Source organism: Triturus cristatus, chromosome 2_1 (genome assembly GCF_964204655.1).
Source record: "Triturus cristatus chromosome 2_1, aTriCri1.1, whole genome shotgun sequence".
Classification (NCBI taxonomy): domain Eukaryota; kingdom Metazoa; phylum Chordata; class Amphibia; order Caudata; family Salamandridae; genus Triturus; species Triturus cristatus.
The window spans coordinates 622,563,571-622,589,023 of record NC_140581.1 but is presented as its reverse complement, the minus strand read 5'-3'; positions in this window follow the sequence as shown (position 1 = coordinate 622,589,023).

Genomic DNA, 25,453 nt, shown 5'->3' with positions numbered 1-25,453 from the left:
TGCTGAAACATATGCATTCTTCACACAACACACCACTCACTGACATAGACACTGTAGACACAAGGTCTAACCTGGACTGCATTGGAGGAGACATGCTACTCACAGCAGCCAAACCGCAACACACACACCACCGGCCCTCACTGTCATGAGCATTGAAAAGCCAGAGTGCTACCTTGCCCAATCCATGTCACCATGGAGAACATTGACAAGTCAAATCACATATGCACGTAAAAAACTCAGCACCAGACTCATAAACGATGGTGACATTATCACTTGTATGAAATGAGATGGGAACTAGGAACACTGTAAAAAAACACTTCCTCCAAAGAGATCACAGGCATACCGGACTGTGACCTTGTCGTACCAATACACCAATGTGGCACACAAAGACTAGCAAAATCTGCTACCACACAAGCCCCAATCTTACAACATATCCTCAGTGGAATAGTACGTATGCCCTTGTTAAAGCTCACATGTGTACAGGGATGACACACCTGTGTCAGCAACGTGATGGCCCTCGAGTAGTAATGGTCATGTACAGACAAATCTATACATGAGCTGGGCATGCACACACTTCGACATGCATATCGAAATGTTTCATTTTGGCTGGGCAATGTGCAACAACAATATCAATCTCTGTCTGTGACAACCCTGGACAAAGCAGTGCAGAGGCAGGCATCCGGACGTACAGAAGAAAATGTCATGTATGTGAACCATTGATGCCTGTAGAAACATAACTTACATTGTGTGTCTCTTCCAAACACAGGTGGTGCTGGAGACACAGCACCAAATGAACAGGAGTCCCTGTCCCAGACTCTGGTGGACCCTCAGCTCTCTGGTGTGGATCCGTCTCTGTCCTCTTCGGATGACGACGAACAACCTGGCACCTCCGGTGTGAGTCATCGTGCAGTGCCAGCAGCACCAACATCTGCACCTGCATCTGGAAACAGACAGAGCACCCCCGCCAACACGGACAGACCAAGGCCACAGAACATCGACAGCACAGGGACACAGGACCAGCAACACCCCCCAAGGGGTCCCAGTGTCACCTGTGCATGCCACCGCAGGTCCTGCCCGTGTGGATAGGGGTGCTGGGAGGGGTGGGAGGCAGAGGGCGCGCCTTGCAGAGGGGTCCTGACTGCACGATGACCCCCAACTGGCATGCATCATAGATGCATACAAGGATAGCACCGGAGAATTTGACCAGGTAGTGGGGATCCTCTACGACATGCAATAGGGGCAGGCTGCCCACCATGCCCGCATGGAGGCAAAGTGAGATGCACTTACTGCGGTGCATCGGGACATACTCGTATGCCGCCGCCAGATCAGCAGAAACATGTCCACACCTCCCTGTGTGGCCACATCTGTTGCCACACCATCTGCCAGTGCCACAGGGAGGGAGGTTGACTCTGGCGGAGAGACCCCTGCACCGTAGTCGCCTGCACCTGAGGATCCCCCCCCAAGAAGACGAGGGGTCGTCCGAAGAAGGACAAGTGGGACGCAGATGTCCCTGCACATCCCCCAGGGTCTCTAGACCTGTTCTGGACAATGTTCTTTGTGCGCAACCCGTTCACCTTGTCGTATCTGACACAACTGCCTACATGACATGGAGGGTTCATATTGGTCCAATGTAGCAGATGACTGTGGACTTTACTCTGGACATTTCAGCTACCAACACTTCCAACTCTACTGTGAACTTTGGATTCAAAACACAATGTACAGCACGCACCATCCAGTGCACTATCCTCACACGTTTTTAAATAAACTCACTAGTACACCATACTTGCCTCTGTTGCGATTCCAACTTGTCATGTGTCATGGAGATGTTGATCTGCTAAACAACACAGTGCATGCCAAATACTACTACAATGTGACCACCGTTATGTGAGTCATGGTGATGTGACACATGTGAGGGACACACATCACTATGGCACCACAACGCATACTCACCATGTCCATGTAACTCATCACACACAATGATGTTGACCTGAAATACATTGGTATGCACAGACACAACACCTATCCACAGTCAGTGGTAACAAGTCCACAGGTGAGGTAAGCAAATGTCAGTCAGATGTGGGAAGACAGACAAGGCACCTAACAAAGCACAGCACAGGTTCATTACACATCAGCAACATGTTTATTCCACAGCAGTTGCAAGGTAATTGTACGTTACAGTTCACACACGGTCACAAAGTGTCAGAGAATTGAAGTCCAGAGGTGTGTGGCACATCACTTGATGGGAATTGACAACTCCCACACTGGTGTTGGATTTTGGGTGTTGGGGGTCAGTGTTGACCAAACAACAGGCAATGTACCCTGGGAAGGACAGACACAAGACACAGTCAAAAGCACAGCAGAACAGGAGAGAAATGCAATACACATGCACAAAACATGTCACAAGAAACCTACATGGGAACAAGTTAGCAGTTCTACACTATTGTGGAGTACAGACCACCTGAAAGAACACATCACTGCACGCATCCAGACACACTCAAACAGCAACAGAGCAGCCACAAAATATTTCAGGCAGACTCCATACATTGACATAACAACCCTGTAAACTCACATTCAGGTGAAGAAGTTGTTGATGAGCTTTGTGCGGACGTCACCCTAATCATCATCATCACTGGCATCATGGCCCAGGCCTGGATCCTCCACAGGTGGCGGAGGTAGGTCATCGTCATCCTGGATGAGAGGCAACTTCTTCCGCACTGCCATGTTGTGTAGCATGCAGCATACAAGGATAATTTTGCACACCTTTGCAGGCTCATTGTGAGAAAGTGGCTCTGTATATACTGTTCCCAAATCGGTACAGTGTGTACAGAGTCCACAGTCCCCAGAGGTTTGGCAGAGGTTAAAGTTAGATATAACCTTACTCTGTAAAGTGGTAGCTTGGTCGAGCAGTAAGGCAGTATCAGAGGACAGTGTAAAGCATTTGTTGTACACACTCAGTCAGCAAATGGTCTCACACACACAAGAACTGAACTCTAGGCCAATGGTTTATATAACAAATATATGCTTGTTTTATTTTAGAACCAACAATAGGTATTAAAATATACTTTCTCAGAATGAGAGGCTTTAGTTAAATACTTTTGCAATATGCAATTGACTTTTGTAGACAATAGTTACAGGTTGTTGCAATAGGCAACACAATTTTAAACACAATAATACCTTGAGCTCAATGTGGGTTTTTAAGTTATTTGCACTAGATTACTTTCAGAATTACTTTTCTAATTCCAGGACTGGATCCTAGATTCAGTCCTGGGACAGGTCTTGGAAACAAGTCTGTAAATTCATTTCAGTTACTGTTATGATTTTAAGGCAATATTTTGCTATTTTAAAAGTTGACAGAAGCAATTTCATAGAAAACAGTCAATGATTCCCTATAGAAGAAAATTCAAGTTATAGGTAAAGTATGTTCTCGTTACTTTTGTAATCCAGGGCTGGGCTCCTAGGCTCAGTACTGGGACCTCTATCTAAAACAGGTAAGTAATTATGTTTTCACAGTTGGTACAATTTTTAAAGAATATTTGTAATTTGCAAAATTCGACACTTAGAAGAAATTTCACAGAAAACAGTCAATGGTTTCCTATGGAAGAAAATTGGGTTACTAGTAAGTACGGTTGTGAGTACTTTTCAGGGCCAGTGTTGGGCATCAAGATCCAGCACTGGGATCTCTCCTAATAGCAGGTGAGTATTTTCATTTTAGGTGAATAATTTAAATTTTAGAAACTTCACACTTAGAAGAAATTTCAGTTCTTAGAAGAAATTTCAGAAGAAACCAGTCAATGTTACCCTATGGAAGAAAATTGGGTTATCGGCTTTTGGGTAAGTACTCTACTGGCAGAGTTAAGGTTCTGGGCACAGACTCAGGGGTCTCCCAGGGTCAGGTTGGTACAGTTCTTACACTCTCAGTGGCACTGGGACGGCCAGGTGCAGAGTCAGTTAGGCCCAATGTTATCCTATGGAAGGCAGGGGGGCCTTGGTTGGTGGCTGCTGAATAGCAGGCCACGTGGCTGTGGGACCTGGGCTCCCGGTCACTTGCTCAGGGCAAATGGGGAAGTAGGTAGGAGTAGAAGTTACACTGCCATGGCCACTCGGTACGGCTGGGTGCAGGGTGCTTTTGAGTCTTCAGGCACTCAATGGATATCAATGGGAAAGCTGCAGGTTGAACAAAGGCTGCAAGCTCGGGGACGAAGATGCTTCAGGTGCCACCACCACTTCGAGAGGTAAGTTGGGTAGTTGTAGGATAGGTAGGTACCCAGGAGTCAGGCACAGGGGGCCGCAGGGCGCCGAGTGCAGGGTTGCCTTTTGGTGTCGGGAAATCTTACCCTCTGTTGATCGCGGTTGGGCGGGTCCCTGGTTCTGAGGCTGCAGGTGTCGTCAGGAGCGTCGAGGTGAGTCCTTGGGTGGCGGATTCGGGGTCACAGTCACCGGGGGGACGTCCTCGGGGTCTTTGTCCACTCCGACACAGGCCAGGCTTGGCGGGTGCAGAGTGTGCAGGGTTCGCGGTTCCGGCTGATGCCAGGGGTTAGAACTTGCTTTGAGCAGAGCCACTGCTCATGGGAGTCCCAGATGCTCAGAGTCGCAAGGTAGCCAGGTCCTCCGGGGTTTGTGAGGTTGCTGGCCACAAGAGGTGCCAGGATTTAGCAGGAGCAGGTTCGAGGGTCGACAGGCCGGTAGGGCTGGGGCCAAAGCAGTTGGTGTCTTCCTCTTCTTAGCAGCTGCACGGCAGGTCTTCTTTCTTCTTGCTCTTCTTTGGTTTTTCGGAATCTGGAATCTAAGGAAGGAAGGTTCAGGGTGCCCCTAAATACTAGATTTAGGGGTGTTACAGGTAGGTAAAGGGCAGGGACCAATGGGTCCCTGCCCTGGGTGGGAACACCCCCTATCCTGCCACTCTCCTGTGGGAGGGGGGCAGTACCTAGTCCTGATTGGGCAGGGCTTTCCATCTTCAAGATGGCGGGAGCCCAGAGATGTGCTTCACCTCGCCTCCCCACCTGAGGGGTGGGGTTGGCAGAGGCTGGCACATCCCCTGTCCTTACTTGGGGTTTCCGGCCAGTCTTCCCTCCAGAGTGGGGGTCAGAACCGGTGGGGGCCAGTTGGTGAGTACAGCAAGTGGCCTGGATAAGCTCACAAAGGCGGCATGCCTTTGAAGCTTCCCCCTGACCATCCTGGGGTAGGAGACCTAGCACCTTGCCCAGGATGTGCACTGTTGCAGGCCCAGGAGAGCGGGGGCTCTCCACCCATGGGTCCAGCAACATGTCTGCTGTGTGGCAGCCTAGGCAGCCTCTCAGACCAGATGTGGATTGTAGGTTAGGTTTCAGGGGGCATCTCTAAGATGCCCTCTGTAGTGCTTTGTACATTAAATCCCACACTGGCATCAGTGCGGGTTTAATGTGCTGAGAAGTTTGATACCAAACTTCTCAGTCTTCAGTGTTGCCATTATGGTGCTGTGGAGTTCGTGTTTGACGAGCTCTCAGCACCATATACTCTTAAATAGCAGCACTGCATTTACAGTGCCCAGGAATGGACCTGGGTACTGTAGGGGCACAAGGCTCATGCTCCTGTGCCCACACCACTGGCATAGGACACCCAGCTAGAGGGGTGGCTGATGTATGCCAGGGCTCTTTGTTTTGTCTTGTGTCCAGACACTCAGCCTGCAAGGGCAGTGTGTTTGTGTTAGGGTACAGGGCCTCTACGGGTGGCACAATAAGTGCTGCAACCCTTAGAGGCCTTCCCTGGTCACAAGGCTCTGGGTACCTAGAGTACCATTTACCAGGGGCTGACATGTAGTCAGGGTTTACCAATTTGGGTTTTAGGTTTTAGGGAAGGAACATAAGCCTTGGGCACCTGATTGGCAGGAGTCCAGGGCACACTCAGTCAAAGTACATTCAGCAATTCAGCAAAAAGTGGGGGCATACCATGCAAGAAAGATGGCACTTTCTCACACTCATATGAGAGGGCCCCTCTGGTCTTGTCCAGGCAGCAGAAGCGGCTTCTCAGGAGACCAAATGTCCGCTGAATCACCCTCCTGCTCCGACCATGTGCCTCATTGTAGCACATCTCGGCTGGTGTCACAGGGTTCCTGAGGGGTGTCAGCAACCATGGCATGTTGGGGTATCCGGAGTCCCCTACATACAAACAATTGAACAATTAGCAGAGTTTTGAAGGAGGATGGAGTACAACATTGCCAAACACACACAATGGTAAACAGTCAGTACACACCGACAAGCCAGGCACGCTGGTCTGGCATCTGTGACATCAGCGTTGCAATGTGACAACTCCTCATGATGTAGGCATCGTGCACAGAACCGGGGAAACATGAACACACATGTGTAATACACATGTCTGCAAGACATACCACCAGAGCATTGATGGAGTGGAAATGTTTCCTGTTCCGGTATGCCTGCTCATGTGCCTGTAGTGGTATCAGGGCCACATGTGTACCATCAATAGATCCGATGACGTTGGGCATCCTCCCCAGTGTATAAAAGGCATTCTTTATTTCAGTGAGTTGACCGGGGCTAGGACACTTGATGTACAGGTCAAGGAAATGCAACATCCCCTTCAAGACATCGCGTAGCACATGACTAAACATAGCTTGCGACATACCACCAGCAGTAGCCACAGTGTACTGGAAGGTACCAGTAGCAAAGAAGCGCAGGGCTGCCATCACCTTCACCTTTGGGGTCAGTGCTGTAGGGTATGTTCGGCCAGGTAGCAGATGTGGCACCAACTGCTCCGCAAACTCCTCAATCAGTGGCCTGGTGAAGCGGTACCGTCGGATGCAGTCACGTTCCTGCATGGTTTCAATGTCTGGGAATGGTCTATGGACAGCTGGTGCCCTGCAGAAGAGAGATGCACAAAGAAAGATTGTCGGTTCATTCACCCATGTGGCTATGACCAAGCAAAATATCACATGATACATCATGACAATATACAATGTACTGAGGTGTGTGCTGTTGGGCATGGAAACATATGTCACCTACATGCCCATCACCTCACATCTCAGGTCCAGATGTCCACATAAGTCCCATGTAGTGCAATGGCCAATCATTGGGCTGTGTCACCCTACCTATGTACTACTGTGATGTTACAAACACACACCACAGTGACAAGTGAGGCCTGATGTCTCCCAGGCATCACAGATCTTTGCTATGCAGATACCCTTGGTCCCTGTATTGCCACATGGACACTGGCATGACATGGCGTATCATGTACACGCCACAAGGCAACCATGAGTCTCACAGGTAGTGGCCACTTTTGTCTCTGCAGGCCTGACATGTACGTCTCATAGACACACACACAACAGCAATGTTGATGCACAAACCACATGGATGTGGAGACTGTCACCCATTGGCCATATTTGATCAGCCACATCTGAGACACAACATGCACACAGAATGTGGGTGTACATCAGAATTGTGGCTTCAGGTCTCACTGTGACGTACATGCCATCACCCCCAGGACTTAGGGTGTATGTGACATGTCCTAAACATATCCAACCTGAAACTGTGTCCATGATTCATGCCCATAACTGTACAGTTGCACATCACAGTGGTAATGTGCACAACACACAAAGGATTCTGTCCCCATGAACACGTGCACAGCCTGGGAGTGACTGCACAAAAGTGCCACACAACAAACCAAATGTTGCCCCCCCAAACACACAGGGAATGCAGCCTTACATGCCATGGGACACTGTGTGGCCAATGCTGTAGTGTGGGAGGTGTGCACCTGAGTCCCTGGCAAGTAATTGTGTGTTGAAACCATCAAATAGTCACACCACAGTTGTCCGACGCGGGTGACAATGCGTACGCATTGCACAGTTCAGGACTGAGCTGTGCGTACGCTTAGCCATTGACTGCAATGAGGTCCGACATGGGTGAAAATGCCTATGCATTGCACAGTTCAGGACTGAGCCGTGCATACGCTTAGCCATTGAATGCAATGAGGTCCGACGCGGGTGACAATGTGTACGCATTGCACAGTTCAGGACTGAGCCTTGCGTATGCTTAGCCATTGACTGCAATGAGGTCCGACGCGGGAGACAATGCGTACGCATTGCACGGTTCAGGACCGAGCCGTGCGTACGCTTAGCCATTGACTGCAATGAGGTCTGACGCGAGTGATTATCATGCATACGCTTCGGACAGGCATGGTCCGAGACCGGCATACGCCTTGGCCATTGAATCGTATGGAGACGGGTGCATGTGTATTTTCAAACTACGCATTGTACAGTCAGTTGACCGAGCCGGGCGCACCTATTGGCTCTGGACTGTCATGGAGATGCAGGTTCAAAACTTGTACGAGTTGTGCGCTGGAAATTCAGTTGGATGCCTACAGCAATGTTGCAATTACTAGGGTTTTATGAAGGTGAAGATTTGAACGATGTGGAAGACGTGTACAAGTCGTACATTTCCATGGATTGGCCAGATTCATAGAATGCAACCGTGTTGGACCTATCACTTGGGACACATGGCACAGAGGTTGCCTCTGCAGCACAGATATAAGGCTGGCTGGCCCCCAGGGAGCTCACTTGCCTGTGCTACATGCTACTGGACCACATCCCTGCTACCACTGCTGCTGTCTCTGCATCCTCTGGCTACTGCTATGGCACGTACTCTGGAGAGGGCCCCAGCCTTCACTGAGGATGAGAACCAGGCCCTGCTGGACGGGATCCTTCCACAGTACAGCAAGCTGTATGGGAAACCAGGGGAGCAGGTGAGTGTGCAGTCCTTCCTAATTGTGCATGCTGTCTGACTAGCAGTACTAGCAGTGTGTACACCAGTGGCAAGCATACTCACTGAGTACTTTCATCCCCCAAAGTGTGTAGGTACATGTAATGAACATGTGTTCTGCAGCTAAAGTGCATTTTTGCAAGCTTCAACTTCCCAGGCATTGTTAACATGTCAGATGTGCTGGGCATTTGTCCTTTTCCATGGTTGCACTACCTGTGTAACTCATTTTCCTTTGTGATGACGACATGTATATTCAACTGTGTGCAGCACAAATATGGGGCATGTGTGTTAATGGACTTTTAACTTTGTCATCCTCACAGGTTGATGCCCACCAGAAGCAGGAGATATGTCTGACCTTCGCCCGGGCAGTTCAATCAGTGGGGGTCTACATGCGCCGGATCCGCAACTGCCAGAAGAGGTGCCAGGACCTTCGGGGCTGGACCCGGAGGATCGCAAGGGTCCAACTGAAGCTGTCGCCTCCTCGCAGAAGGGGCAGACACCAGACCCTGACCCCCCACATGCACAGGATCCTGGCGGTGGTCTTCCCGGACCTGGATGGGCAGCTGAAGGCCAGACAGCAGCAAGGAGGGGGTAAGTCCATGCCTGATCTGTGTACTATGTCTGACATGCTAATTGCAGTCTATTGGCCTGGTCACACTTCCACATTTCATAGGTCTTGTAGTCCAATGCTCATGTCCCTCAATTGTGTGATGCACCCTCCTCATCTGATCCACAGGTGTGGACCCTACAGTCTGTTGCTTGTGTCACTAGGGCACTGTGTCCCTGAAGTCAGCTATGCTTCAGGTTCCAGACAGCATCTGTTACCGTGACTCTGTTGTGTGTTTCATGGGTGGGTCAATTGTTTACACAATGCCTGAGATCTGACATGTGATCTGTGTGTGCCCTTGATATGTGTTACAATTGCTGGCCTGACTCGCCACATGTGTCTGGGGTATTTCAAACAAACACATGCAGCAGGGGACTCCAATTTGTGTGCCTCAGGGGTATGTATATCAAGTATGTCACACTTGCTTAGCCACCTGCCTACTGTCCAGGGCTAAACACTGTTTCACGTAGACCTGGGCAGTCATGCCTACTCAAGGGCATTTGGAAACACTCTGTAATCCCACTCCTGTGTATCAATTTAGAGGTTGTGCTTAGTGACATGTGCCTTCAGGTGTCTGTCTCTGTGTCATTGTGGTGTGGCTTCATGAGTTTCAGGGTCAGCAGGACATCTGAGATGTGACTATGAGAGACAAGAACTGTTTGACATATAGGTGTGTGATCACTTGACAGTGCACAATGGTGTATGCAACTGTGCACTGTGTTTCATGCACAGCAGACTGTGATGTGCTAATGTACAGGGAGTTGTGTTCGCAGAGAGTCATATGTCTGTTTTGTATGATGTGGGGTCTTCTGGGTCTGGGATATGTTGTTTGCAGGGGATGGGCAAGTGCACTTGTCAGCTGCAGAGTTTGCTTTACCCATGAGCTATGATTATGACACAGTGCATACTGTTGTTGTCTGGATGCCCTTCCCCCGTGACAGGAGACAGTGTTGACTGACTTTCCCGGCATGCCAGTGCCACGGCCTTTAACTTGCTATGAGTGATCCTGCATTGTGTTCAAATGTGCTCCATGACCCCCATTGTGGCATTGGCTATCAGGACATGAGAACATCATAGTGTGTGTTGCTGGCATGCATCACAAGCATGTGAAATGAGACTCTGCCAATCCCTTCATTCTGACACCGGTACTGAGTCAGTGCCAAGAGATGTGATGTGTGTATAGTGACATACTCCTATATGTTCACTTGCATGTCCAACAAATGTGTAGGTGGTGCATGTCGGCACATTGGGGAATTAGCATCCAACATGCAACAGACATATGGGTGCAAGTCCAGGAGGGATATGAGTGCCATGGTTGATGGTGAGACTGACAATTATTAGCTTCTTCTAAACAGTGTGAGCACTTTGAGCAGTGTTCAGCTGTTGATGCCAGGGCTTCCCTGTGATGTGATGTACTCACTGCGGTGTGTGCAGTCAGTGCAGGTGACTGATGTTGTTCTCTTTTTTCCTAATTCTTTCCAGATACATCCACGGCCACAAGGGGGGCAGCTCCATGGACCAGGAGGAGCCACAGAGCCTGACTGAGACAGACGGCGAGGAGTCGGAGAGACCCAGTGGCACGGAGGGCGAGTGGAGCCACACCGAGGAGTCCTCAGCACCATCCACCCCTGCTGAGGGCCACAGCAGCTCGGAGGATGACTCCCTTGTGAAGGGTGTTAGCAGTCACCAAACCCCAGCTAGTGAGGCTGTCCCCGCCACCGCCCCCACCACTACCATCACCACCCTCCCATCGGCTCCCATCCCAGAGGTCCGTGGAGGCTCCCGTGTTCAGGAGCATGTCTCCTTTGTGCCAGGCACCGCACCCCCTGCCACTGTGTCCCCTGCTGCCCTGAGTGAGGAGTCTGTGGACTTGCTTCAACAGATTCATTTAGGGCAGACATCAATGCTGAGTGTCCTCTATGCACACACCAGTCTGTTGACACAACTGGTGGTGTTCATGGAGGGCATTTCATCGGGCATGTCTGCCCTACAGAGGACCAATCAGCCCGTGGCCTCCTCCCTGACGGCAGCAGTGTCCCTCCTCCAACAGTCCCGCACCACCCACGATTCCTAGCACCCTACCTGGCCCAAGCACACACACCTGCACATTCTCACAAACCCACAGACACGGGCAGCACACAAAAACCCAAACCAAGGTCTAGACGTGCACACAAGCAAGCGCAGGGGACTGATACCACACTCACAGGGGATGGTTTGCAGACACACACACAGTCATCCACAACCACTCCGCAGTCCTCCGATACCTCTCCCTCCCAACCCCCTTCCCTTGCCTCACCTGCAACACCATCTCTACAGAAGCTCTTCCTCTGTGACCTTGGCCTCTTCCCCACGACCCAGCAGATCCATCTTACAAGGGGAAGAGGAAGTCCCCGCACACAGAAGGGAGTGCCCCTCACACCCAGACACCCTCCCCCAGAAGCAGTCAGACTGAGGCCCCCACCCGCAAGTCCCCCCAGAGCCGGAAGAACAAGACCCCACCCCCCAGCTCCACGACGAAGTCTTCATTCTCCATCCCCCAGGCCACCACTCCAGAGGTTCCCCGCCACACCCTGTCCCAGGTTCCCCCACCCACAGATACGCCAACCCCAAAATGCTGAGGCTCTCACCCCTACTTGCTCTTCCACCCCCGGTCAGACAGTTTGGGCCACTGATGTGGGGACCGTGTCCCCCCCTCTGTCCTGCCGACCTCACCTGAACCCCATTCTGCTCCCATTGAGTTAGGCACTGCAGTGGAGTCCACGATCACCCCGTCTGACTTGGGCACTGCAGTGGGGACCCAGTCCACTCCATCTGACCTGCCCACTGCAGTTGTGCCGACACACTCCCCATCTGACTTGAGCCCCACAGTTGTGACTGCACCCACTACTTCAGTCAGCTCCACTGCAGTTGCCAGTGACTCTCCTGCATCCACCACCCCTTCACTGCCACCTTCTGCTGTGCCCTGATCCTGTCCCTGCGGTGCCTGGCATGTCCCCATGTATGCCCCTCCCAGGGGATGTCCCCTGTCCTTACCAGTGCAGGCAAGCAACGTGTGACAGTTGTCACTCAAGTTAACTTTTTGTCATTTGGATATGGACTGGCCATTGGTCTTTGTTTTGAAAGGATTGTGCTTTTTAAAATTGCTGAATAAAGCTTTTTTCTTTCTCCTTGTTAGTTTGATTTACCTGTACATTATGTTGACGATGTTTAGCATGACCTTGCAGTTGTAATGCTGGATTTCAAATGTTGAATACTGAGGTGTTGATGTGAGGTACTCCATGTGGTCCATGAGATATGTATCCTATTCTGGTCGTTATCCATATCATCCTTTGCAGCTAAATGGGTGTGTCATGATTAACAATTTGTGGGCATCTCTGTAAGGATTTCATTTGTATGGTCACATCTGTGGCTTGCACACATGCACATATGATGTGCTTCCCATTGTGCAATCTGTCTATTTCCCTGACTGTGGGCGCATCTCCACTGGACATGTAAGTGTAGGCATCATTGCTGAAGGAGCAACTGGGTCCTCTGTGCAACTTGCTGGACATATGTAGCGAGTATGTGCAGATGACTTAAGGGAGACTCCCATACCCAGGCTGTTGTGACCAGAGCCTTCATTGTGTGGTAACTGATGGCTGACTGACCAAGTGTTCTGCTGACAATGACTGATACCTGCTGTGACTATGTTTGACACAGCTGAGCTTCCACAGGAGTTGAGTCTCCTCAAGTAAGTGTGTTGTTCCGTGACATTGCCTGAGCCCATGGTGTGTGTTATGTGGGCATGTGTGTGTGTGTGTACACATCCCTTTTCATACACAGGCAGTGTTCCCTTGATATGTTCCTGTTGTTGGTGCTTGCTGAGTGGTACTGTGTTCATCCCACAACTTTCCCATGGGCTACCAGATGTGTGGGTGCATGACACACTACTGTTAATTGGTGTTTCATCATTGGGATTTGTCAGTTCTGAGTGGTGATGATGTGGTCAGACGCAGATGGGACACAGTCAGAGGTCCCCAAGGCACTTGTTTGTTCGCAATATCATGTAGTTGTCCCTAGGTGGTATCTTTCAGTGATTGAGACATGTGTATGTGTGTGTGACTGATCCCACTTTTCCGGTTCAGGGCTGCAATGTTTGCAGGTGTCAGCATGTGTGCCTTGTGGTTCTCCTTGGCTTCTGCATTGTCCTGGGACTGTGGCAGGTATTCGAAAGGTTACGTGAGCTTTGACGTCATGACCATGTACCGCACACTGTGCAGTATGTCTGTCATTCACCAGGGTTGTAAACTGTCCTTGTGTGATGAGTCTGTGCACCTTAGTTCCTCCCAACATTACTGTGTTCGTCATGGGTGCATGTGCAATGTCACCTGTCCATGTGTGCTTCACAGATGCACGTTGGTGCAGTTCAGGGTGTGTGGTGTTGAGGGTGGACAGATGTAAATGTTTGCATGGATGGGCCCCTAGCTCCCGTTTGTCCATTGATGATGGGCCATGCAGAGTGATGTGTGTTTGTGTAAGTGTGATGTACGTTTGTGGCACAGGACACATGTCTGGGTTTCACAGTTTGTACAACATCTACCTTTGTCAGCACAGTGGACGTGTCATGCATGCTTGTGTCACCCCAATGTCTGGTCCCTGGGGGTAGTGCTGTTGTGTGTCAGTCTCTTGCTGTGTTAGTTGCTGTTCATTCAAGCGTGTGTCACATGTGTCTGTTGTGCTCCCTCTCATCTCACAATGCCTGATTGCCCACTGAGGGGGGGCCATTGATGGTTTACTTTTGTATGGCACTGTGTCCACATCTGTCTCACTGTAGTTCAGCCCCCCTCATGTGTTGTGTAGTTGCCTGGGGATTCTGAGACACACACACACACATGTTGTGTCAGATGTGCTGTGTGAGGTTGCCTGTTTGTGTTTGTGCATCTGCACCAGTGCATTGGTATTGCTGTTTTTGGCCATTGTCTGGATGTTGTTTTTGTGATTTACCCTGCTGTCTCTGTGAGTCATATCACATCATTCTGCACCTTCATCCTGGTTGTTAGTAGGCCTGGGCCAAAATTCCATTCCGTTCGTGGAAATTGCGATATTTTGGCATTTTCGCGTTCCGCGGAAAGCGCAAAAATGTCAAAATTTCCACATTCCGCAGCTTAGCGATAATTTGTTTCTTGCTCGCGCTGTAAAAAAATACGTTCGCGCGATCACCTTACCTGAATCCCCGCGTTCGCCGACAAGTTTTCCCGACCCGGCCGCGTTCTCCACGAGATGTTGGATTTTGGTAGCCATTTTGTGCTGTCTCGCGACAGTTCGCGGCCGCAATAACGTCATTTGTCGCGCGATCACGTCATTTGTCGCGCGATCACGTCTTTCTTCTTCACGATCATGCACCGTGCGAGTATGAGAAGATTGAGATCTCGAACACGTCATTCTACATCGCGAGCCAGAAGATGAGGACGCGGGTACGTCTAATCGAACGCGAACAGGAGAAAGAGACCCCGAACACGTCATATCCAACGCGACAGGGACAAAGAAGAGAACGCGATCATGTCGTTTTCGACACGCTGGCGGAAGTAATGTGAAGCTCGAGAACTCAACAACGTAAAATTTTCAATTTGGAGAGGAATATCGGCTCTAGGAGCATGAAAGCTTCTGCAAATGCTGATTTTGGATGAAAACAACTCCTTACATTGACATTTGGCTTTCCTTTTTTGTGCAAGGAGTCATTTTTTTAAAAGGTGGAGAGAGGGAGGAAGTGACACAGAATCTCCAACTTCCTGTTCCTGTCCAGCAGGCTCCTCCCAGTGCTTTGTCCATCTCCTGCTCATTCTGCCTTTGGATTTGGAGCTGGAAAGATCACTCTTTTTGTCTGCTGCATCATTGCAATTGGATTTGAGGATTTTTGGAATAGGATATTTTACAAGTAAGTGGTTGTTGTGTTTGTTTAATTGTGGGCATTGTAGTTCTTGTAACTACAATTTATTTTTGATAATTAATTATCATCATTCCTTTTTTTTTGTTTTTTAATTTTGTGGGTAGTAGTAGTAAGCCCGAGCTAGCCATGGGCATGGCCTCATGGGTGTGTGTGTGCATGATGAAGCAACTGTTCCTTTTGTTGTTTTTTGAATGTATTTCATTTTCAAGCACATTTAGGGCATGGATGGCATTGGATTGAGTTGGGGAAGTGTGCTTTTTGGGGGTGGCCTTTGTGATGTTGTTGGGCCTGGCCATGTGGCTGGTGGCCATTTTGAAGCCTAGGCCTGCAAGCTTGCCTGGCCTTGTCTGCCAACAGGCCTGCTTTTTCATCCACTAGGATCAGAGCAGGTAGCCACAGCTTTATTAATCAAGTGTTTTCTGAGTGATCTGTTGAATTTAGACATCATATAGGGCATGGATGCCATTGGATTGAGTTGGGGAAGTGTGTTTTTTGGGGTGGCCTTTCTGATGTTGTTGGGCCTGGCCATGTGGCTGGTGGCCATTTTGAAGCCTAGGCCTGCAAGCTTGCCTGGCCTTGTCTGCCAACAGGCCTGTTTTTCATCCACTAGGATCAGAGCAGGTAGCCACAGCTTTATTAATCAAGTGTTTTCTGTGTGATCTGTTGAATTTAGACATCATTTAGGGCATGGATGGCATTGATTGAGTTGGGGAAGTGTGTTTTTTGGGGGGGCCTTTTAATGTTGGTTGTCTTAAACACATGCTTTTGTGGTATGTGTCTGGTGTGTTAGTGTGCAATGCATGCACCCTGCAGACCTTTTTGGGACCTGTGAATGTTCGAATTTCCATTTTGTTGCATTAAAAAGGCAGAGCAGTATGCTTTAGCATGCATCCTTTACCTGGCTTTTATAGGCCTTTTGTCAGCTCCTGGTGTTTCCGAGGCCCCCGGCTTGTTTGTGATTTGTGAGTGTCCATGTGGGTGGTGGCCTTTTTTGGTGTTTTGACTGTGAGTTATTAGTGTCCTGCTTTTGCCATAGGCCTGCATGGTTTTCCTATTGGCTATTTGGCTTACTGCTTCCATCCATCCTCCCCCTTTGCCAGCAGCAGCTCCATGGATGGTCCACCCCACTTTCATTACATTTTTATTTTGGCGGTTATTATTAACTTTCCTATCCTTCCTGAGAGTGTAGTGTGTGGCTGTACACAGTAGTATAACATAGCTCTAGTTAAAAAAAAAGTCATAAATGGCTAGACTATCTTTTGTTTGCACTAGTACAGTACTAAGTAACTGAACCACAACAACAAATGCAACATTTCACTGATGTTCTTCTCCTGTCTTATTTGCTTTCAGGTGCACAAAAGACAGAGTAGGAGGTGTCATCAGCAGCATCACCCGGCTACCTGTTGTACTGCCAGCCAGACAGAAGTCCTGCTGCGCATCACGTCCACGTGTGACCAGAACTTGTTGTGCATCTGCATCCTGCCTGACATCTGAAGAAGATGGCCCCAAAGAAAGGTACCAGGTCCAGTACCAAGAAAGTTGCCGGTGAGAAGAAGGAACAGAAAAAGGAAGTGCCATTAACCACGACTGGTGGTGTGCCGGCCAATTTTTTTTTTGGCACCAAAACGTTGTCCGGGAAACAAGCTGGGAGCAGCACAGCAGTCCAACCCCACCAACCTAGGCCCAAGGGCTTTAGTGTCGCAGAGGTAGCCAGTCTACTAATGAGCAGCGATGTTGAAGAAATGTGATTACCGCAAAGTAGTACACAATCAAGTTCAAGGGCTTGGTATTGGTTTTGTTGCCACAGACAATGGCAGTAATGTACTTAAGACCATGGAACTTGGTTCCTATTTCAGGGTTCCGTGTTTGGCACACTGCATAAACATTATAGTGCAAGACTTTCTGAAAAAAGAATCCATAATCAGCAATTTACTGGCCATCTGCCGAAGAATATGCACTCATTTCAGCCATTCTTTTAAAGCTCGGAAGCAGGTGAGGATCATACAACGTGAATTTAGGATGCCAGTCAAGGCACTCATCCAGGAGGTGGCAACACGTTGGAACTCAACGTATTACATGCTTGATCGTCTGTACGAACAGCACGGGTCCCTCCATGAATATGTCTGGTACGGAAGCAGTGATGCTAGTGTTAAAGGCACGAACCTTCAGAGGGAGCAATGGACCCTAATTAAATGCCTGACTGAGATGCTGTCTCCTTTTGAGGTCTTCACACGTGAAGTCAGCAAGGAGGACTGTACAATGGGCCAAGCTATCCCATTGTTGCAAATGCTAGAGCATGAGCTGAATAATGTGTCTGAATCCTACAAAGGTGTAGAGGACAGAAGGCAAGCCCATGACTTGGTGGAGAGCTTATCCAGGCGCTTAACTGAAAATGTAAGGATACAAAATAAAATTTTGTCACAAGAACATTACATTTGTGCCACAATTCTGGATCCACGTGCAAAATTAGGACTAGTGAAGACATTCCTTGCTTTTTCCGACAATGATGTTGCCCGCTACAAAAGTTGTATAGCTGAAGCAGCCATTAAGTTTGAAAACGAAGGGCTGCTAATTAAAAGCCTGCCACATCAACCCAGAACAAGTACTGATACTGAAGCAGGCCATGCATAATCAAGTGCAACTTCGTCGGCTGAGGGCAGTGCGGTTGGCTCACAATCACAACACTCACCATCACTATCGACTACAGAAACAAAAACTGGAGTACAATCATTATCATTACAGGATTGGTATGTAAAGATGGGCTATTGTAAGCACAGTGCTGATGCACAGAAAAAACAGCACAAAAGCTTACCATCAGCAACCCTGAACATTGAGCGGATGGTCCAGGCCTATCTGGACGACCCAACAGAGGTGTACGTTGATCAAAACCCATTGCAGTATTGGTATAGGAAAAGGTCTGAATGGCCACAGCTCAGCAGGCTGGCGACAAGCTATCTGGCTTGCCCTGTCGCAAGTGTCTCTTCCGAATGTGTTTTCAGTGCTGCTGGTTCCATTGTAACATTGAGAAGGACCAGTCTATCTCCAGAAAACGTGGAGAGGTTAACAATGATCAAAATGAATCAGCACTTCATACCACCGAATTACACACTACATGAATCAACAGAGGAAGATGAGGAGAGCGGCTCAGGTGACGGAAGTATTGTGTCAGATGATTACCTACTACTGGAAGAACCCCCAGAGTTTGAGGACGAGCTATACTTCCCTGACAATTAGGCTCGCACTTACTGTCTTCCTCCCTTTTTTCCCCCTTTGTTTATCTGTCTGTCGTTCCGGTTATAAACTTGTGAATCGCAACAAATCCATTATCACCGTCTTCTACTCTTCTAATTTAATATACAAGTTGCAGGTGTCTGCCATTTGACAGTACAGTCCTCCGAATCCAGCTCCTCCGCTCGATCATACTGAATCTCCTGCTCAATTCCATTTCGCTCATGAATGATGATTGGATGATGGTAACAACAAATTCAAACTTTCCTCGTCCTTCCAAAACAAGTGGACCATGAATCAGATGACTACTATAGCTATCCTCCTTTCAGAGCCGAGAGAGACTGGCTATTAACTGAAAATAAGATGGAACAGGTAATGATTGATGCCATGCATTGGACGCAGAGTCGCAGACTGAATGATTTAGATTTTGTTGTGTTTGTTGTGCATGAATTTATGTAATTGTGCACTGCCACTAATCAACTTCCTACAGAACACGCTATTTTTCCCCTTCTTGCAAATAAGAAATTTGTACTTCTCCTGCAGCTTGGTGATGCATTGCTTTTAATTCAATACAGGAAGGGGACTCACTCAATCTGCGCAATGCGTATGACTGTGACACAACAGCACCGTCCATGATGATGATGGCGAAATAGACGGCCCGTTAAGAAGATGAGATGGAACAGGTAATGATTGATGCCATGCATTGGCCGCAGAGTCACAGACTGAATGATGTAGATTTTGTTGTGTTTGTTGCGCATGAATTTATGTAATTGTGCACCTCCACTAATCAACTTTACAGAACACACTAAACTTAACCCCTTCGACGCTCATGACGGAACGGTTCCGTCATGAGCGTCGGTTGAGCTGTGCTCATGACGGAACCGTTCCGTCATGACCACGCCCGCGCAAGCAGCGCTCAGCACAGCAGGGGAATCCGCCCCGCATGGAAGGGGTTAACTCAAGGTGAATTCAATTTTCCCCTTCTTGCAAATAAGAAATGTGTACTTCTCCTGCATCTTGGTGATACATTGCTTTTAATTCAATACAGGAAGGGGACTCACTCAATCTGCGCAATGCGTATGACTGTGACACAACAGCACCGTCGATGATGATGATGGCGAAATAGACGGCCCGTTAACAAGATGAGATGGAACAGGTAATATTGATGCCATGCATTGGCCGCAGAGTCGCAGACTGAATGATGCAGATTTTGTTGTGTTTGTTGCGCATGAATTTATGTAATTGTGCACTGCCACTAATCAACTTTCTACAGAACACACTAATTTTCCCCTTCTTGCAAATAAGAAATGTGTACTTCTCCTGCATCTTGGTGATACATTGCTTTTAATTCAATACAGGAAGGGGACTCACTCAATCTGCGCATTGCAAATGACTGTGACACAACAGCACCGTCCATCATGATGATGGCGAAAGAGATGGCCCGTTAACTTAAGATGAGAAGGAACAGGTAATGAATGATGACAATTAATGGCATGCATTGGACACCTGACTCTGAGCTATTGGTCTTTGTGTTTGCGTTGTTTGTTTGTTGTGCACAAAGTGATGTCAAAGTGTACTAGTAGTAATCTATCTTTCTGTACACAATAAAGAATGACTCAAGTCAGTAATATTTATATTTCTACTCTTGTTGTGTCATAAAAACTTTACTTATACTGCAGGCCGATCTTCACAGTCAGTCAGTAAAAGTATCAGAGATGATGATGAAGTCAGGAGGATGTTTCAGGAGTGGCATAAAACGGAAAAGCCTAAAGGTAAACACGTCAACAACAACCACAGCAGACCCAAATGTCTGTGTAGAAGTTGAATAGAGTGTAGCGGTGGGATGACTGCAGTGCATTGATTTTACTAACTTAAACTGTAAAATGCTATGTTTGGAATGGATAATGTGCTTTGCGTTTGTCCAACTCTTTGAGAGAAAAAAAAGGACTCTAAAGTGTTAACGTAGGATGTGCTAATGCTAAGCACTGTGGGCCTGCTCTCTCCTGTTACTGTTGAAGGTCAATGCTGGAAACAGACTAGAGTAGAGATGATGCATACATGCCACCTCGGAAAGTGTTCTTGTTGCACTACACCATCACTTGTGCATTTGTTTTCACTTTCTTTCTCAAGATCCCCTTTGGTTTTCCATCTACAATTACAGGCCAGGCCTTGCCCTAAACTTTGTAAAACATTACAATGCATATTAATTACCTTACCAATCCATCACCTTTTTTTTTTCCAGCCGGGCAGTGGCGAGGCGACACACCAAAGATTGATGGACGAGAGGAGCAAGAGGAATGCCGAGATGCAAATCCACTCCACATTTTTGACCGGGATAAGACAGTAACAGTATCCACTTGTATCTTCTTTTAAATAATTTGATTAATATCTTGTATACAATCTTTACAACAGTGTGTTTTTGGAGTTGTTATCATCATTAGGTTTGCTCTGTGTTTACGTTTCTTCCCTACCAATATTTAAAATTTCTATTTGCTATGTGTTAAAGTATTAAGGCCGGAACAACAGAACAAGAACTAGAAGTGTATGTAATCCGGGTCTCTCATCATCATGCATGCATTGCCTTTTTCTCCCTTAACATATGGATATGGTAGTCTTCAATGATTGTCGTTTGTTTGTCTATGTATGCATACTGTTTTTCTATGTCAAACCTTTCCCAAAAACCCCCTTCCCATCCATTCAACAAACCCTAACCCTCTTCCCCCGGGCTGTGTGACTTATTGTCGAGGTGTAACTAAATTAAATGTACACCAATACTTAATCACACACTTGCTGGGGTGGATGTGGTGAAAGCAACACTACTTCAATTTCAAGGCAGAGCGATTATCTTCTTCTGCTTGGCCACCCATGAGTAGGATATTTCAGAGGTTATTTTATTTAACAAAGGAACATATACCTCAGCATGAATTGCCGGCATTGATTGGATTTGTTTGTTGTCATTCCTCACATACAGCACTAACTGTTAGACTGTAGGCATAGTCAAGTGACTCGACACAACTATAGTTTGTAACTCTGTCTAGTAGGCTAGCCTCCTACCCACCATTCAGTTTTTTTGTCAAATATTTGAGCATATTATTGTTGCTCGGAAAGTTCTGTACTGTACTTTATTCAACTACTCCTCTAACAGTCTCTCAAAGGCGATTGACTGTCTCCTTTTCTGTTTTTTGGAAATGCTGCCGCCCTGCCAGTGTCTACTACTACTACTATACTACCACCACTACCACCACCACCACCCCAATCATGGCATGTATGAAAAAGGAAACCATCTTCACCATCCAGCCAGTGCTGTGACACAGTTGGACATAAACATCAAGCACCGGTAAGAGACAAGCTTGGGGGAGGCAGAATTAATAATGGACATGTCAATGATTTCGTTTTCACACACCAGTACAAAGAATGCATAGACTAGAGGACAGACAAAGTACTAGAAGGACCAGTCAATGAGTGAGGTGTGTCTCTCATCTATCTGTTTGTGTCTTATACAGTCAGTCAATTATTGAAATCAAACACAGGCTATGGGCGGCCATGCACCAGCAAGGAAACAGTGTGATGTTAAACAGTTACCCCACCTACAAAACATTAACAACATTGCATGTAACATAGAAAAATATATTTAATTTACCCTAACAAAAATAAACTAAACCCACAAAAGCTGACCCACCCCCCTCCCTAACCCCAACCACTGTCCATAGTAGAAAAAAGTCTGTAACGCCCAAACGAGTTAAGAACAAGAATTAAAAAAGGGGCAGAACAGGATGACAGGGACTAAATGGTGGGGCGGGACTCGAGGAGGACACGCATCTGGCGCATCTTGCCCTCTAAACGGGCGACGCGGCGTCTAAGGGTGCGGCAGTTGCAGCCACAGTGGGGGAGGCACCGGAGATGGCACAGTGGCGGCGGGCAGCCGCCAGACGGTGGCGCCGTACCGCTGGAGGGTGGTGGCTGGGGCCCGGGCCACGGGAGGAGGCTTCCCCAATTGCAGCCGCAGTCTCCTCCTCCTCCTCGGCTAAGACCACCAGCCGCCGGTATTCTCTCTGGATTGCCTCCAGCTTCCGGCGCCGTGCCTTGGCGACCAACTCCCTTCGATTTAGTTTAGGAGTAGCTGTGTATCAAAAAGAAAAAAAAAGACAATTGTAAAATATACTCTTAGAAAAACAGTAAGACAAGTTAATTATTTATACACATAGTGGCATGGTAGAGTAGCACTATAAAGCACAGTAGTACATAACATTTTAAATCGCCTCCGTCCTTCTTCCTTCCACCCGTCTTTCACTTTTTAGTTGAACAGTGCACCAGGTGCTCTTCTCCATAAAACTTTCAAAGCGGAGTTGAAATTAGATAGATGAGGCCATTGGTTACTCAATACTCCCGCTCCTATGCCAATTAAAGGGATTCTAGTCTTATAGTTCACACTTCAAACGTTCACAACAACTCATACTTACTACTTATGACATCGTATGGCGGGCGGACTTTGTCCGCCCGCCATCCTCACGCTAAAAAGGGTGGGGGTCCCGTGGGGACAATTAATTAGGATGATGCGCCCGGCACAGTGGCTGGCGCATCCTGTTTTTTTTACATTCTGGTTGGCGGTGCCGAAAGCAATGCTAAAAATACATGTTGTGCTGCTTTTCCAAGCACAACATGACGGGCCCCGCACGGAGCCTGTCACGTTTTGCTTGGAAAGGCAGGGGGGTACCATAGCATAGGTAGGTACCCTTCATGGGGGCACCCAAGCATACTCTGCAATGTCTGCATGCCTTTCCGTGGCGGACGGCAATGCCGCCACGCAAAGGCATTCCAAAATGCAGATTATATGGCTGGCGGTGTGTTCAGAGAGACACCATCGGCATATTGAACCCTTTTCCGCCGGGTCGACATGTGGGGGGGTCTGAATAATTTCTACAGGGATGGCGGAGGTTTGCCCCTGCGGTGTCGGCAGTGAATTCCAGCTGGCCCGGCGGGGGCAATACGCCCACCATCCTAATGGGGCCCTAAGTCACAACTGTACAGTATACATATACATACAGTACACCCTTGCAGTGAGTGTGCTGTCAAGTTCAACAATAGTTAAGGATTATGAATCTAACTTACCACCGCCTGCCACTGGTGCTGCCACTCCCCCTACCGCTCCATCGTCGGTATCGGCAGCAACTGCCGCATCCTCTCCCTCCGCGTCGCCTTGTTCGCTGGCCCCGGCACTGGTGGTCGGTAGTGCGCCTAGAAAACATTACACATTTATTAGGCGTCATATACACCTCCCCCCTATTGATCAGTTGCAAGGTTGAAAAATGAGTTAATACTAACATACATCACTAGTACAAATCAGGTAGTAGTAGAGTAGACACTAATAGTTATATATGTTCATTGTAGCCTTTGCTTAATTAGCCCTAGCCATGCTACCATTTTACCTTTGTGGCTTTTATTTTTGTACATGTGACGTTACCTTTACCTTGCAGCTTCTTAAGACACCTTTGAGCCCACATGACCTGCCTCACACTGCTACTGTCTAGTCTACGCGCTGCGTACAAGCGGTCCACAAACATTAACAAGCCACTTTTTTAGGAAGTACTGGTGTACTACTGTTACTGTTAGTCCATATTGCTTATCCATAGATGCTACACTTTTTGGCACGGCTGAGAAATGCTTGCAAGTTGCAATATACTAACGCACACCATTTCTTTTTTCGCATTACAGACGCAAGATTCCCTTCTACGAACCAGAGCTTCTGAATGATGCAACAACTACCAGTACTAGGTTCTTCTAAGGTGAGGGGTCCCTTCACTCACATCTTCTTTTATAAATTTATATAAACTAAATTGCTATGGGATGGTGGTGCTGCCTTCCACCACTGTTCAGTTATCATGATTTAATTCCCAACTGTATAAGTGTAACAATGTATATTGTTTTAATGTTATTGATTTTCCGGTTGGTGCTGCTAAGAAAACAGTGTACAGAGCTTCTCAAATTGAAATACACATTTTGAACTTACATAGACTTGGTGGTATTTGGTGTGGACTAACTTACACGAGTGAGCAAATTAAAGTAAGGGTGTGCATGTGAATTGCTTCCACGACTGAGAGGTTGGGTGTGTTATGTTCTGGGTTGTCTACTTGTTGGGTATCTTGGGGGGAGGGTTCCGAGACCTAATAGTTATGACAAGACAGTACTATAGTCAAGCAGTGGAATTGTGGTGGGTGCGGAATTTCTGATTGAGGTGTGCAAGGAAGGTCCAACCTACCATCACCAACATCCTATTTTCTGGTGCAAATGTATGTGCAAGATCCCTACAACAGTAGTATGTCCTATAGGGTATCATATAAAAATAGTAATAAATCTGGTAGGGCTGTTGTTGCTGTGAATTTTCAAAGCCTCAAGATCAATAAGAGTAAAAGTATTACAAGACGACGACCCAACGGATTGGACTCAATGGCTCGAGCTACTGGTGAATATGAGTTTTATATTACAACCTTTCACAAAGAGTGGCACTGGCCAACTGGGCAAGACTAGCTACTACAGTACAGACAGACTGATAGTATGTAGTAGTAGTAGTACTTAGAGTCATCATAGCGGAGGCAGGGATAAGATTTTTGAAACCGTACAGATCGAAGGATAATTGGTGGTAAAAAAATAGCATTTGGAAACCAACAATAGTTCAGGAAAAATATGGGGCAGTAAAAGTTATGGAATAAGAAATATTATTAAAAACAAGAAGACTTACTGGGGCCAGCAGAGGAGCCCTCAGCGGTGTCCTCCTGGTGGTGTTGTTCCTGTCCCGCCGACTGCCCAGTCCCTGTCTGTCTGCCCCTGGGTGCTGAAGAACAGGAAAGATATAAGAAAGAGACAAACATTGATGGATGGTGTCAAACAAATACAATATTTTTCAACAACGGTCAAAAAACACTTATGTAAACAACAATTGCAATAACTACA